The sequence below is a fragment of the Bidens hawaiensis genome, unplaced genomic scaffold (assembly GCF_021521415.1).
Source record: "Bidens hawaiensis isolate Kalapana, Puna unplaced genomic scaffold, B.hawaiensis_p1.1 tig00023827_1, whole genome shotgun sequence".
NCBI classification, from domain to species: Eukaryota; Viridiplantae; Streptophyta; class Magnoliopsida; order Asterales; family Asteraceae; genus Bidens; species Bidens hawaiensis.
In genome coordinates, this window is record NW_027493748.1 from 124,140 (window position 1) to 142,234 (window position 18,095).

General features: G+C 32.5%; 2 pseudogenes; both read left to right on the top strand.

The window, feature by feature from the left end:
- Positions 1-308: 308 nt before the first annotated feature.
- Positions 309-930, top strand: LOC143568192 (heavy metal-associated isoprenylated plant protein 21 pseudogene; annotated as a pseudogene).
- Positions 931-16,200: 15,270 nt separating this feature from the next.
- Positions 16,201-16,623, top strand: LOC143568193 (uncharacterized protein At1g66480 pseudogene; annotated as a pseudogene).
- Positions 16,624-18,095: the final 1,472 nt, after the last annotated feature.

Consider the following 18,095-nt stretch of genomic DNA (forward strand, 5'->3'; position numbering starts at 1 on the left):
AGTATACACATAATAAAATCCTATAGAAACGTTTCAAGTTATGCCTTGCGTTTCTCTTTTATTTGTTCGAACACATCTAGCTAGCGTACTTCCGTCTAGCATCTTATATACTTTAAAATGAAATTCAGAATCATGTATATTATTCTCATTCTAGTGTGCCTGAAAGGATCTAGACCCACATATATTTACATTTTCAGGGTCCAATTTCAAGTAATGGTTAATTAGCATTTATATCTATATATATACCGCAACTCTCACCTCTCTCAGCATCTTCTTTCTGCAAAGCGAAGCCATTAGCAAAATAGTTGATGGGTGCCCTTGATTACCTCTCCAACTTTTGTGCAGTCACAAGCACCAGAAGCAGAAGAAAATCAATGCAGACAGTTGAAATCAAAGTCAAAATGGATTGTGATGGATGTGAAAGAAGAGTCAAGAATTCAGTTAAGCACATCAAAGGTACACATACTCATCTTTTCTCCATCTAACCATATTGATTAATTTTATATTCAAATGTAACGGTGCATATTTGATTTGGTATGCTCATAAGGTGTAAAGATAGTGGAGGTTAACCGAAAGCAAAGTCGGCTAACCGTTAGTGGTTATGTGGATCCCAACCAGGTGTTGAAAAGAGTAAAGAGCACAGGCAAAAGAGCCGAATTCTGGCCATACATACCTTATAATTTGGTCAGTTACCCTTACGTGAATCAAGCGTATGACAAAAGGGCTCCTGCTGGTTATGTCAAGAACGTTGTTCAGGCGGTCTCAGCCCCGAATGCGACTGATGAGCGGATGGCGTACCTCTTTAGTGACGATAACCCTAATGCGTGTTCAGTCATGTGAGATGCTATATATTTAGAAGTTTATACTATTGTCTCTTTACTTGATTGTTTGCTCTTATTGTTTTGATTTGTGAGTACTATGATGTGAAAAAAAATATACTTTTAGATACAATTTGTCACGTCTAGTAATCAAGATAAATTAATTTTTCGCTAAATTAATTTTTCTGGCGAGGCTCATGTAACTGAATTATTGTATTTGTATAATACCAAGAGCATTCTCAGCCCGTCTTCTATCACCATATCTATAATTACACTGTAAAACACTATATTACTCTCTTATTCAATTAAATAATATTTTTTTTATACTTTTATCATTAAAGTTTTCCCTTTTCTCTACTCACAACCAATTCAGCAAATATTAAAAAATAAATAGGGCAAACAAAGTTTTCCCAAATTTAACAAAAATCACTACATTTTCTTTCTCCACCCTATAATTTACACTCACAGCCACTTAAAACCTCAAAACCCATCCACTAAAAGTACATGAGTGGAGTTTGCAAATTATAGGGTGGGATTTTGAGTGGTTACGAACTCATCCCCTAAAAATATGTGAGGAGAGTTCACAAACTATATGGTGAGGTTTTGACTGGTTACGAACCCATCCCCTAAAAGTATGTGAGGGGAGTTTTGAGTGATTATGAGTATAAATTATATAGTGAAGAGTGAAAATATAGTGATTTTTGTAAATTTGGGGAAACTTTGTTTGCCCATATTTATTTTTTAATGTTTGTTGAATTGGTTGTGAGTAGAGAAGAGAGAAAACTGTAATGATGAAGGTATAAAAAAGTATTATTTAATTGAACATGAGAGAGAAATGTAGTATTATTTAGTGTAATTATAGAGATGGAGATAGAAGACGGGCTGGGAATGCTCTAAGATATTTTCTGCTTGTCTTTACCGAATTATATACTCTTTTGGACATTAATTTATAGGGAAAAGTTAAAATGCAAAGGGAGATAAAAATGAGAAGTGTGAGAAATTTTGTTGCCACATAAAAAACTTTTAAAAGTTCAAAAAAAAAACAAAAATAAAAAAAATCATAACTCAAAATATAAATAAAAAATGAAAAAATTTAAAAAACCAAAAATGGTAGGAGATTTGGGAATTCAGTGAAGACCCAAATTCGACCCTCGTGTGTGCCACTTTTGGTAGATTATAGTAATAAAGGATTTGAGCTAGGCCTTGCAAGATTGTCAATTTGAATCCCGAGCACAACCGGGAATTCATCCCATTGTGTGTTACACCAAAAAGTTATGCTATTATGGTGGCACAACGACTGTCAAGTGGCAGCCGCAGTAAGGTTTCCCGGAGGAATGTCCAAGCCAAACTCTGATGTCATCATGGGCCCAATTAAGACAACATAGTCTGGCCAGGTGGGGTAGCGAAGCTCTCCAAATGTGAGGAGTGCGGTTCCTAACACACAAGAAAGTCGTCGTTCCAAAAAATAATATTAAGTTTCAAGTTTGTTTCTATTAAGTTACTCCTAATTTTTTGTTTGTATCAATTAGGTTACTTAACTTTCAATTTGTCTTGGTTAGGTTACTCAACTTTCAATGTGTTTCAATCAAGTAACTCAACTTTCAATTTTGTCTCAATTTGGTCACTCAACTTTCAGTGAGTGTTCTAATACTATCTTTTTTTACATGTATATTATATGTTCATAAATAACGAAAACATCATCAAAACCAATTTTTTATTTATTTTTTGAATAAATATATCACTTACGATAATATAGTAGTTCTTGCTTTGTTTTATAACACCAAATTGAAAATTAAGTGGCCTAACAGACACTACAAGAAATTCACCATTAGCAGCGACACTAATAGCGACGAGATGGATAATGTCACTGCTAATGCTCCTTGTCGCCGTTAATGATCGCGATCCGTGCGCCCATCTTGCTGGCTTAGTCTGACCATCGATAAGTGGTGGATCCAAGGGCCCATATCTCTCCCTACTCTTATTCATCATCTCAAACAAACACAACATATTTTAACTTTATCTTTCTCAAGCATCACCTTAATTTCTTTTTCCATTCCTTCAACCACCATCTTCTTCATCCATCAAGACCATCGGACTTCCACTTCAAGACCATCGAACTTCCATCTTCAAGACATCGGACTACTGTCGTTAAGAGTACCAGATTGCCACTATCAAGACCTATGTGTTTTCAAGTTTCACCATAGATTTCGACCACTGTGCTTTCAAGCTCCACCATAGATTCCTGCCATTGTGCTTTCAAGCTCCAGCGAACTACTCATGTTTGCAAAAATCTGTAAATCGTGTAATTATGTAGTGTTAATTTAGAGCTTCGGCCACTCGTGTTTGTAAAAATCATGTAATGAAAAACTGAATTTAATGAGAAATTAATCACGTGTTGTTGCGTTTTCGAGTTCAATTTAATTAACAACAAACTCTCATTTGATGCGTTAAAAATGTGGAAAACCGTCACCGACGACATACTTTAGCGGCGATGTTCAAACATTAGCGGTGATGCTTTGGTTTTTAGCGGTGATTTTTTAACCCTTTAGCGGCAACATTTGTCGCTGCTATTGCTCAATTTTGTTTGTAGTGTGAGAGTAAAAAAAAATGAATGACTTAATGAAACAAACTTCAAATGATGATAACAATGGGTTATAAAATATAATTAGGCAATGTTTGTATGTAAAAATGCAAACTTATGCCACGAAATATAAGGAACTATTGTGAAATAATGAAAAAAATGAGAATATTTGGTTGGTTAATAGAATGCAATCACCTATTAATAAAGATTCTCTTTCCCTCTTAACATGTTGAAATCATTCATCTGCACCCACCTTTCTCGACACCACCACCAAATGACCACCTCTATCGCCGCCTTCATCACCACCCGACCACAACCACCGTCACTGATGCCACCACCGAAGTCGCCACCACCACCGTTACCAACACAGACATTACCATTTCTATTTCGAGGCAAAGGTATTTTGTCATGTGTATTTCATTCCTTCATCTTTTCTTTCCTACTTAGCACCCAAAGTAATGGTTTATTCGATTCATATATATTAACCAAACATAACATTAATCGGTGATAATTAATTTCATTCCTTTGTCCAATAAATGCCTTCAGCCATTCCATTACCCTATATCAGACAGATCCTTATGCGGTATTTGGTATGCATGAATTATAAGCGGAATGGAATGGACTATTGCGAGGAAATTAAAAAAAGGAGTGTTTGGTAAGTTAATGAAACAGACGAGTGTGACAACCCGCAAAATAAAAAGTATTATAATATGCCATAATCGAGATTAAGATATGTTTAAACTGGATTATGCGAGATTTAAGACCCATAAGTGAAAAATATTATTTTATTCTGAGAATAAAGAAAATATATTTAATGGAAAACATGTGCGGAATCAGACCAAATAAAGGAATTTTGGTGATAAGTTATGATGAAACGAACATTTTCTATTAAACGTTGGAATATCCAACCTGATATTCGAGAAAATATTCATGGACGAGTCCATTTGAATATTGTTGAGAATTAAAACTAAGAACGCAGACAAAAACGTGACCCAATTCAGAGTTATAATGAAATGGGAAAATGCAAATTAGTATTTTCGAACAAGGTCGTTAAAAGTACACTTACCAACGAGTTTGTAATAAATATTGTCGCCATAATTGAGATTTACTATTTGGAAAAAAATAAATCAAAACAATATAATATTCTTGAATGAATTATTTTTTTTAGGAAAAACAACATTTATATATTTCTGAGTATTTTGGGTTAATGTGGAATCGACACCAACTAAACGGCCAACAATAGTTCATTTTGAAAAATAAATTAACGAGACAAATTGGGTCGGAATTGATGTAAATAACTTGACAAATAATATATGAAAAATATAACACCACTCGAAGTAGTGGGTTTGTTGGAGCAAGAGACTAGCACGCAAACAGACACCACGTGGGAAATCTCACCACTACAAGCATGCCTACCTCTATGCATGACAAATGTCGATAGTGTGGGTGAGTCATTAGACAAGTGTGACATTCTGGTGAGTCTCGCGACAAGTGTCGTGATGGTGACTCTGGATGTGATGCATGTCCTGCTGAGTCCCGTGGAACATGCTCTATATAGAAATGTTGGGTGACCAGTTTTGAGACATCGAGAACCCGACCAGTCACAAATAATTAAGAAATGTAGAGAGAGAGAGAGAGAGGGACTAAAGAGAGGGGAGAGCTAGAGAGAACACCGGCGATGGTGATGGCAGGCAGTGGTGGTCCGGTGGCGGCAAAAGCCCATCTTCTACCCAAAATCATTTATCGACATCCTGAACGCGATGATAAACCATGATCATCCTAATTTTGAGCTTAAGTTAGTTAGATTTATATTTTAAAATTTGGACAGTTTGTTCTGGGTTTGCGTGCTTTCAAATATCATGTTGGTACGGTAAATCTAACAATTTGGTCAACTTGATTTTTCTACAGAGGGTTCATTACCCATAAATAATCATTATGAACAGTGGAGATGAGGTTTTGAGCTGCCTAAGTATGGTTTTTAAACTTGGTTTCATGACTGGCCGGATTTGTCAAACGCAGCTCTAAAGAAACGCATATTCCCTTAGATCCGACCATAGGATCGAGCTGAAATTTTTTGTAAACCTTACTAACACCTAGATCTATAATTCCATCAAAGGATTGTATGATTTGATGTCTGGATGGTGAGTTATAAGCTCCGTAAGCTCCTGGTCAGATTGTAAAACGAAACCAGTTTCTTAAAACAAGTTGCATGCAGGTTTTGAGGTGTCATACTGACGAAAACAGTTTCTTAAAACGAGAGTGGAGAAATGTTCGTGATGTAAAAACCAACACGTTGGTACATTCGGATTGCATTGCATACGGGTTTTGAACAAATTTCTAGACGTGAACCACACGCGAAAGGGTATAACTTTTATCCCTTTAGTTTTGATAAAGTTATATTGTGATAGATTAGTACAAATAGAGCTACTGAGTTTAATTTTGACTATTAAAATATGGTTAATGATTATTTTAACTGTAGTTAATTTTATGAACGAGTGTTAAAAATGATAGTATAAAAGTGAATAGCTGATATAAATTCATTACCACGCGTGTTAAAAAAAGCAATACAACCAAGACTTGGACAATTTCGTGTGTATTTTAGTTTATAAAAATGTATATACGATGTTTGGATTAAAATAGTTTTGTTCGGATAATTGATTAACAAAAGAATATTATATTGTTATAAACCAATACTTTTTTATTAAATAACATCCAAGTTTAGTTTCGAAAACATATATTAGTTTTACAACGAATATTTGAAACCAAGTTATTCAAACTATTATAGGATATTTTGAAATATTCGATTCAATTACGATTTTCTAAAACAATTGAAGTTCATAATTAAATCATTATAATTATGATGAATAAGACGTATGAGGATAAACGAGTTAAGTTAGGATACGATCCTATTTGTATCTATGTTTATTTATTAATATACTTTGTATTAAACATAGGAATCTAGTTATCATTGGATTAATGTTATTAAGATCTTGACATCAACTTGTTGTGTATCACCTCATATGTGTTATTTGTGCTGACGCAAAGGTGAGTTTCTCACAATCCCCACTTTTTAAATGTTTTTAACGATTATAAATGTTTTGTAGGAAGAAGACGTTCGAAGAATTGCATTTTATTTTTACAAGCGCATTAAATGGGATGAGTTAAATTAGACTGGCATAAATTGCCTAGTATAAATTACCAAGTCGTTATAACAGTTAACCTCAAAGTAGGACATAGAAATGTTAGTAGATCTATTGGGGCGACGCCCCGTCATTTTCCAGCCGCTCAAGGTAAAGTTGTGACGAATATTTTGAGTATGGTATGTTTCTAGTTATTGATTTAATAGTCATACATGTGTCATATTCTTAACTAGTTTATGACTAATACGATTTGTTCAAAGAAATAAAATGTTAATATTATAAAGTTTAGAAAAAGTTACGGTATCATAAGAATTCGAAGGGAATTTTGGGTGAATATGATTTATCACAATTTGAATTAAAAATATTATATTCATACACTTTCTCAATTAAAATAAAAGTTGACTTCATGCCGGTAAAGGACGAAGTAGTTTTATATAAATAATTTATCAAAGAAAACGCTTTGACTTGAAATATATATATTATGAAACACCACGGTTTCAAAATATGGTTTATAAATTGAGAACTCACCAACCTTTGTGTTGAGATATTTTTAAACGTGTTTTTCAGGTAAATGAGACAGAAGCTTCGTGAAGGAATAGGGAAAAAACGGGTGTCATGTTTGAACCCAAAAAAGTTGGACAAAAAAATTTATTTTAGTAAATGCATACTTGTAAACTCGTGTTCAAAGATTTTATATTTAAATAATTTCCAACATATATAAATGTTCATGTTTGAGTATTATTGGCTAAACGTCTGTCACCGCCCAAAATAGCACAATTAAGTTTTCCGTTGTTAAATTAACGATTTTTAGGGCATGACACTTAGTTATAACAAAAGGAATAGAATCTCCAAATCATTTCTCTGCTCCCCCACCTGCACCACCATCGGCCACCATGAGTCACCCCCAACACATTTGTATTACATTCTTTCATCTTCACTTGGCTACCAAACAACATAAAATCATGATTCATTTAATTCCTACAAGGTATCCAAACTTAGCAATGAAATGATACTGATCTACTTCATTATTTGTCCATTTCATTCCGTTGTCCAATATATTATCTCATACTAAATAGACTCTTATATTATTATATTATTTCGTTTATATATACATATTTCAACTTTTCTTATAGATTTATGAAAGTAAATAAATAAATAAACCAAGGGTACTTTACAAATAATATCATTTGATTTGGTATGGAGTTATTTAATGATAGCAAATTTCTATTGGTAAAAGAAGAATTGGGAAGAAGAAACATAATATAGGCTAACTTGAGTTACAAGTAACTACGCTAATTGGTAATTAGTTGGTTTGCGGCGTTTGCCTTTAGAATCCCGGATTCCATCTTTTATATCGAGTCTAATGGGCCGGTTTAGCCTATCGTAGCGCCCTCATGGCCCCCGACACAGAGCCCTAGCGCGTGCCATGGGTGGTAGGCACTTCCCACAAAACGACGGTGTTGAGAAGCTTTTGGTTAAACTAGTCGTTGTTAACTGCATTATTAAAAAAAATGCATTTAATACTTGCTTATCATTTGCTATTAAACACGTAAATTTATCAAGTGATAAAATTTGGTGGTAACGTGTCTTCTTTGCATTATACAGGTGGAGGTTCAAAAATTGCAAGGTGTAGTAACATGTGGTTTATCAAAGTATTTAAGACTATGTTAGTTTGTTGTTATACTGAATAATAATAAATGCCTAAATTTTGATGTTTATTTATTTATTTAATTTTAACTAATTATGTTAGATTTCAATTTCGAAAATTTTAACTATATATACTAGCTTTTATCCCTCGTATTACGGGAATTGTTTTACGTTATTCGTTTATTATATATATATTTCTTGGATTTTAATTTTATTTGTTGTAAGAATGTTAATAATATACTTAGGGTTTTATAATGAAAGAGTTTCACAAATAAATGAGATGTGATAACTCGGTTTAAAAGCTATCTGGTTTTGGTGAGTCCCATGACCTGCTTTTTTTTTACTATAAAATTGTTTCTTAATTATAAATAATATCATTTTTTTAAAAATCGGACATTAATTTTTAGTATATCCCTATTTTATAGGATTTTCATATCAAATATTTGGTGAGATTAATTTTTATTTAATGAGATGTTATAACCCGTTTAAGGACCATATGGGTTTGGTAAGACCTATATCCGTGAATTAGGGTCAAACGCATGAAAATACTCCATTTATAAATACAACAATCTAGTGGCTTGAGAGAAAGTAGGAAGCAACTGGAGAGCTTTTAAAGGTTTCGTTTAAATATATTTATGATTTATGATATATATATATATATATACACGAAACCTCTCTAAATTTTCTCAAGGCAGTAGATTGCTTTATTTGTAAATGAAGGCTTTACATGCATTTGACCCGAATTCACGAGTATGGGTCTCACCAAACTCAGATAGCCTTTAAACGGATTGTATATCCCATTCCTAGAAAACTTTTTATTTTTATTTGAACCATCTCCTATATATATATATATATATATAGCCATATAGAGGAGATTTCAAATGAGAACCCCTTTGAGTTTTAAGAACTCGAAAGAATTCAACGTAACGATTTTTTTTTTCGAATTTTTTTTACACATGCGTAATATACGAAGGTTACATATACGTAAAAAAAATTAAAGAATTTTTTACGCACCGAGTCAACTTTTTACACATATGTAACGGACGTAAAAGTTAGTGTAATCACCTACATCTTTATTCTCTCTCCTACTTTGACTTTTTGGTCAGATTTAATCTCAACCACGTATTCCAATCCATTTAATTAAATGTGTGGCCAAGAATTGAGTTCTTAAGTTCTTAAAACTTAACATGGTTCTCAAAATATCTCTCCCCTATATATATATAGATAAATAGATAGACACACACACAAGCTTTTACCCTGTATCAGGAGTTGTTTTACACTATTAGTTTCTAATATTTATATACTTTCTAGGATTTTAATTTATTATTGTAAGCATGTTAATAATATACTTAGCATTTGATGATGAAACGCTTTCACAAATAAATGAGATGTTATAACACGGTTTAAAAGCTTTCTGGGTTTTTTTAGACTTATGGCCCGCTTTAATATACTTAGGATTTGATGATGAAAGGCTTTCACAAATGAGATGTTATAACCTGGTTTAAAAGCTATCTGGGTTTTGTGAGACTCATGACCCGCTTTAATATACTTAGACTTGATGATGAAAGCCTTCCACAAATAAATGAGATGTTATAACCCAATTTAAAAGCTATCTGGGTTTGGTGAGACTCATGACTCGCTTTTTTTACTATAAAATTGTTTGTTAATTATAAATAATATCTTTTTAAAAAAATGGATATTAATTTTTAGTATATCCCTATTTTATAGGATTTTCAAATCAAATATTTGATGAGATTAATTTTTAATATAATGAGATGTTATAATCCGTTTAAGGACTATCTGGGTTTGGTGAAACCCATACCCGTGAATTCGGTTGAAATGTTTGAGAAACCTTCATTTACAAATAAAACAATCTGGTGGCTTGAGAGAATTTAGGGAGGTTTCGTTAATATATATATATATATATATATATATATATATATATATATATATATAACTTAGTTTTTATCTCCCGTATCACGGGGCTTGTTTTACATTATTCGTTTATATTATTTATATATTTTTTTGATTTCTAATTTTATATATTGTAAGAAAGTTAATACTATACTAAGGGATAAATGGGTTTCACAAATAAATGAGATGCTATAACCCAGTTGAAAAGTTATCTGGGTTTGGTGAGACTCAATACTCGCTTATTTTTTTACTATAAAATTGTTTCTTACTTAAAAATAATATTTATTTTAAAAAAATTATATATTAATTTTTAGTATAAGCCTATTTTATAGGATTTTTCACATCAACTATTTAGTGAGATTAATTTTTAATTTATTGAGATGTTATAACCCGTTTATCTGAGTTTGATGAGACCCATATATGTAAATTCGGGTCAAATACATAAGAAACCTCTTTTTACAAATAAAACAATTTGATGGTTTAAGAAGAAATAAGAAGCAACTAGAGAATTTTTAATGATTTCGCTTATATATATTTAAGATATTATTGGTTGATGGTGTACCATTTTCCCTCAAACGGTATCTTTTCTAGTTTTCACCCTTCGCTATGAGTTATGATATTTCAGAAATTTGTATTATAAGTTGCTTTATAATATTACAAGTTTCAAAAATCAAAATGATTAATATATTTAAATAGATGGAGTTCAAATGTATGATATACGCAGATATGGCAAGGCAGGGAAGCCAAGATTCCTAAAAACGAAAAGGAAACACAGATGGGCGAAGGGGCTATGATCAAGGGAATATTTTATCGCTTTTATTCTTTGTTTTAATATATGCACGATGCAACCTAACCCGATATGTATAACTTATGGCATATGTAGTGGATGAGCAAAAGTCTTTTTTTTTTCATGTCACGTTAACGTTATATAGACATCGGGGTTTTTTTATTTTATACTTAGTGATTGATCAAGCCCCTTATAATGATTAAATAATTATAAATTGTATAAATAAGTTAAATAGTTAAAAGAAGTAAGATGATGTGGTTGATATAATGGTGGGACCTTCTCCTTTGCTCCCACACGCTGCTCCCATACATACATGTGTAGAGCATTTTTTTGACGAAAACGCCCCCTCCGTTGTGGTGTGGGGGTGTTCTTGGCGTCGAGGAAGCCCATCACGAATGCCCTTAAATGCAAAAGGATCAGTTTTTAATTTTTTAATATCCGTTGAGCAATTTTGGCCTAGAAATGATGAAACGTTATTTCCTTGTGTGAAATAAACACAACACTATTTAAGTTTATAGCATGTGGAAAAAAAAAACTTGTTGAAATAACTGAGAAATCCAATACGGTATTTAAGTACAAAAGTACAATGTTTGAATTTTGAATGTCAAAAATGAAATGGATGGTAATGAGTGTACATCTTAATGATGTATGCTTGTTCTTCACCCATACCCGTTGTTTCATCTAAAAAGTTCGAAATTCTAGTCTTAATATTCTTATCAAATTACTTTTGAGATTCTACTTTACTTTCTATCACCTTCACACCAGCTAGGATTTGTTCGTTTGGTCATCAAACCATTCAATGATAGAATCAAAACTTATTTTGATCATTTGTTATGCAGTGAATATTATTATATTGAAGAGTGACAATACATATTATTCTTTTCAACAAATCTTTTAGTGCACAATCGTACGCATATGTGATACCAGAATTCCATGAGAATGCTTAGCTATATAACAATGGAATGAAGAATGGAGCGTTGGCAAAAAGTCAAATCTACATATAATTAGTATATAATCATTCAAAAGGGAAAAATGATTTGTGAAGCTTGGTTTTTGTTAAGAACAAGATTCTTGGTTGCCACTTTAACCCCATATAAGTTCATTGGCAACCTAAAGCAAGATTATTGTATCCGTTAGTGTCTCCTTACTTTACCCTTTCATGCTCTATAGTTTGAGGTGATAATATGAACTTGATTACAAAAACAAATAACTAAAATAAAATTAAGCTCTGCTTGGTATGATGTAACAGATTGGATTGGATATGGAATGGAATGGATAAGACAATGGAATGACAATGAAATGAACTGAAATTGATTATTACAATTCCTTAACTTGTTATATTTGATTAACCTATGGAAATTGAATAAATCATTACTTTATGATGTTTTGTAGACACAAAAAGTCATAACGAAATACAAATGACAAAAATACCCTTTACTCAAAATTAAAAATTAACAAAAAGGGCATGGTGGTAATTGTGGTGGCGACGACCATGGCAACGGTGATGGTGGTGGCGAGGGCGACGACGGTGGTTTTGGTGGCGGCAACAACGATCACAGTGGTTATGGTGGTGGTGGTGATGGTCAAGTGGTGGTCATTTGGGTGACGAGAGTGATGGCGGCCAGGTGGTGGTGGTCGCGGCGGTGATGATGACAGTGGTGGTGGTGGTGGTGACGATGGCAATGGGGTAGGTGGCAGCAGTGACAGTCAAGTGGTCTAGACAACGGTGGTAGTGGTCAGTGGTGGTGGCGATGGTGGTTGTGATAGTGGTTGTTTGGTGATGGTATCGAGAAAAAAGATTGAAAGAGAAATGGAATAAAAAAATAAAGCAAGGATGTAAATGAATGGTTATGATGGAATGCCATTACTTGTGTAATTGTTTATTATATTACACTGACAAATCAAACATCCATTTTTTTATTCCCTTCAAATCCATTTTATTTGGAAAATTATTCCAGCATACCAAACACAACTTTAAGGAATCAATGTGCTACACTAGGCAACATAAATCTAAAAATAATACCCACATTAAAAAATACGCTCATATATACTGTAGGTTTGTAATTCGTAGGATTTAGATCTCTTATGAATCCATATACATAAGGGGCTATTTAATAGTCTCTAATAGTCATTAAAAGGCTACCTCTTAATGGCTCATAACCTATAGGTAGCCTCTTAACCATTCAAACTTAATGCTATCTCTTAACCATTAAGAGGTTATGAGCCATTAAGAGGTAGCCTCTTAATGACTGTTAAGAGGCTACCAAACTGCTCCTAATTCTGCCTCGTAATTTATAAAGAAAATAAGAAAGATCGTTCAAGGCATTCATTCCTTACACCTTGAGGACAAGTTGGACATGAAAAGCGAGGGCAACACTATATGGGTATGTTTGGTTGGAAGTAATGGAATTAAGGGTGAATGGAATGGAAAAGAAATGAAATATTCATTATCATTCCTTTGTCTTGTTTGGTTAACTTACGTGAATGAAACGATTTATTACTTTATTGTTTGGTATTCAAAAAATTTGTAGAAATATAATAGAAATAAAAAACCGCAATGGTCACGGTGGTGGTAGCTCTGGCGAAGAAAATGGTGGTGGCGGCCAGGCAGCAGAGGCGGTGGCGGTGATAGGGGTGGCGGTCAGGCAGCGACATTGGTGATGGCGGTGGCAACGGGTGCGTTGGTTACGACAACAATGGTGGCGGTGGTAGCGTTGGTGGTGGCGGCGGTGCTGGCGCAGAGGTGGTGGTGGCGATGGTGGTGGTGGTGTTGAGAAAGTAGGGTGAATGAGGAATGAAATGAAAAAAAACGGAGGGGGGGGGGGGGCTGGGAATGAATGATTTTGATGGAATGAGATTCCATGTGTAATGGACGATTCAATTCCATTGGGTAACCAAACTTCACATTTTTCATCCCCATGCAATAAATCATTCTATTTCCCCTATTATTACTTTATACCAAACGCTACCTATAATCTAAACCCAACAAACGTCAATACCACCATAAATTAGGCAGCCCAATTCAAGAGTTGGGTAACTGGGTAAGGCCCAACAAATTAGGGTATAAATGAACTTACTGAATGTTCTAGTGTTCCCAACTCGATTTTCTTTTGTAACTATTTTTCTTTTATTGTATTTGAACGGCATTTTGACAATGATAAATTTGCCTATTTTATTAATCTTAGCCAAAGTTTATGGGCTTATCGCTAAGCCCAATACCTTGATAGAATTACCAAGATAATTGCTAAATGTAAAGCCCAAATCAGTAAATCACCATCTATGATTGTCTTCGTAAGTTGACTTTTAACAAGTTTAAATGACTTGGTGGCCTACTCTTTGAAATCATTACATTAGTATACTTATTTTATTAGTCAAAAGAAAAACCGACAAAATAATTTCATGCGTAAATCAAACCAATCTAGTACACACACACCCCCAAAAAAAAAAAAAAAAAGTTCAAAACAAGGAGAATAACAATATCAAACTTAAAAAATAAATTAAAAAAAAACATTTTTTATTTATAATATATGTTATTATCACTTTTAAATAACATATATTCATGTTTTTATGGCTTTTATAATTTACAATTTCAAATGGATTGTTCTTAAACATTTTATATAGGGCAAATCAGTAAATCACCATATATATATAGGGTAAAGTTAAAATAAAAACCCACTTAAGTTGTGAAAACTTTAGAAACTCATTCTTAATCACATGTTTTTAATTAAAATTTAAAAATTGTGATCCACAATTAAAGTTAATAAAAAATGTAAACATAAATATAACTTTTTCTCTCTCCTGAAAACATATATAAAAATTAGTAAAAAAATGTTAAAAAATAGCAAAACAATTTTTTTTTAGTTTTCGATGTTTTGTATTAAATGTTACAACATATATTACGTGTGTAACAAAAAATAAAAAATAAAAAAAACGATGTTACATAGGGTTTCTTCGAGTTTTCACAACTTAAGTGGGTTTTCATTTTATACTTCCCCTATATATATATAGGGTAAGGTTAAAATGAAAACCCACTTGAGTTGTGAAAACCCACGAAAACCCTATGTAACATCGTTTTTTTTGTTACACACGTAATATATGTTGTAACATTTAATACAAAATATCGAAATATAAAAAAAAATGTTTTGCTATTTTTTAACATTTTTTTACTAATAGTTATATATGTTTTCAGGAGAGAGAAAAAGTTATATTTATATTTACATTTTTTATTCATTTTAATTGTGTACCACAAGATTTAAACATTAATTAAAAACATATGATTGAGAATGAGTTTCTAGAGTTTTCACAACTCAAATGGGTTTTCATTTTATACTTAGCCCATATATATATATATATATATATATATATATTTCAAACAGATTGTACAAAATCATATTCCCTGGCCTTATCATACAAATTGTACAAAATCATCCTGACTGTTGATTTATAACGGTGACATAATTGTAATTGCAGAACAAAAAGTTTTCTTACTTTTTTTCAAACATTGATAATGCTTTATATGAAATTAATATTAGAAAGAAAAAAAAATAACTAAACCATAAAATCAAACATTTTATTCTATTTAAATCGGGTACACTGTTTCTATACTTTTTTAAGATAAACTTTTATAAAAACCCAGATTTGATGGGGTATAACGTACATGATTATATATACGCGTAATTATTTTATTCCATGCGCAATGATTTTATATTATGCGTGATCATGTTCATACGAAATTATTTTACTTCATGCGTGATTATTTTATTTAATACGTAATTACTTTATCATGCGCTATGATTTTTCTTCATACGTAATTATTTTCTTTTTCATTTGTAATCATTATGCTCTTTGTGTAATCCACATCTATACTTATAATTATGCCATTGGGTTTTTTAATTGAGATCAAGGGTCTAGAATATCTCGTACCTTTTGTATGATAAGCAATTATTGTAGATTAACCTAACTTATGTATTTAAATATATATTTTTTATTATCCAATTTTACATTAATTAATGATGTAATGTCGGTTTGCTTCAAATCCAACGATTTCGTTTGAAGTTTAATTAAAATTTAAAACAAAACCGGTTCCACTACATGTGTGAATCAAATAAAGAAGTCGACAAGGAGCAATTGGCTTACCCCACTTCTTTCCTAAATCTCATCCAAACACAATCCTTCCATTTTGTAACATAGTTCTTATTTCAACCATCATAATCCACTCATAATATTATTTAATTAAATATTGTACACTTGAGTATCCAATATGATATACCACCATCACTATTAACCATCAACAAGTGATCACATGAAACAACTATGGGGAACACTTTAGCATTTGCATGGGGAGATAAGAAGAAAGCCAAAGTGATGAAGATAGACGGTGAAATCATTAAACTGAAAACACCGGTAAAGGTGTCTGAAGCCGTCAAGGATTACCCGGGTCATGTTATGTTGGAATCAAACTCGTTTAAACGGTTCGGGATCAGAGCGAATCCGCTAGGTCCAGAAGAATATTTGGAAGGTGGGAAGATATATTTTCTTGTAGAGTTGCCAAAGCTGCCGGAGACGGCGGAGAAGAAAGAGATGCCTCGGAACTTTGAGGCGGAGAGTGGCGGTGGTCCGGTTAGAGTTAAGGTGCGGTTGCCGAAGGCGGAAGTGGATAAGTTGATTGGAGAAAGTAAAGATGAGATGGAGCTGGCGGGGAAGATTGTTGATTATTATGCTAACAAGGGTGGTTAGTGGTGTTTTTGTTGGTGTCAAATTGTAGATAAGAAATTGGGAATTAATGCAAAGTGTTTGGTTTGAATATGTATTGAATTTGCATGGTTTGTATTTATATATTTTCATGTGAAAATGATATTTATCATGTTAGGTTTAATTTTATGTTGATGACTTGTAGATTATAATTATACATGTATTAGTATTTAGATTTAATTTTATTGGATTAAAGTATTAATATTTAGATTTAATTTTTATGGATGAGTGCTATGTTGATAATATGTTATTTAATAGAAAAACTAGATGTTAGACCCCGCCGTGTTGCGGCGAGGATGTTAAGCTTAGTAGAGATGGTACTCCACGGGGATGTTAATCTTAGTAGAGGTCGTAAGACTATGCTTCGGGGTGGGTTTTACGTCTATAATCAGATTTGAAGTAAAATCTTTCGAAGAAGCCGCATTGGAGTAAACATGTGCATGGGAGTAACACCGTGCTTCTTTGCAAGTTAATCTTGTTAATTGGATGCCTTTCAAATTCATATTATAAACAAAGTTTAATTACACTTTAACTTGGTAAATAGCTTTAGGATGAGTTTACCACAAAGAATAATACACAGTTTCTACAATGAAGATTTTGTTAGACATGAAAATAATAATAAAAACAAAGCATCCACGAGGTATCTATTCTTCAAATCCTATTTAAGGGCCAATCAGTGTATAATTTTGATGCCCATCTGAGTAAACCGAAACTCGTCTTGCCCGACACTTTCTAACATGATTAACCCATCATATCCTAAGTCAGAAGTTGGATAGATTTTGACTAACACAAAACCCGAAGAACTCAATCTGAGAAACCCGAGAAATGGACCGGTAAAGGCCATCCTTTGAAACAATCTAATTTGTGCAGACTGTTCATTTGAGTCAAATATTTAACTCCGACCAACTTTCATCCCGTTTGATAAATCTTTTCTGTAGCCAACAATCGAGTAACACCATCACTACATGTACCAAATGTGACAATTTTTAGTCATTTGGGTCTGATAACTTGATTAACCATCAATCATATTCCATAAAATAATAGTGCAATAGTATTATAATTACCTAGCTCATTCGTGGTAGTTTGAAAGTTAAGTGGCTTTAATCATCATATACATTTGTACATGTATATATTCCTTCCAAATCCTGGGTCTACCCTTCAAGTTCCTCAGTTGTTGATTAAAATTCAAGCCCAAAACTACTTTATATGTAAAAGTGTTATGAAGTTAAGTTTTAAAAATACTATTATTTGATAATATAGATGTATTTTTTTTAGCTCTTTGAACCTCACCACAACAACATATATATTGTAAAGGTGTTGTGATGATTCTCAATAACAAAAGATAGTTTGATTGCCTACATAATTTGTTAAGTAAATCCATTGAAAAAATTTCAGAAAATTGGGAGTTCTGATTATTATATAAAAAATCATATTTTATATAAAATGATATCATGCCA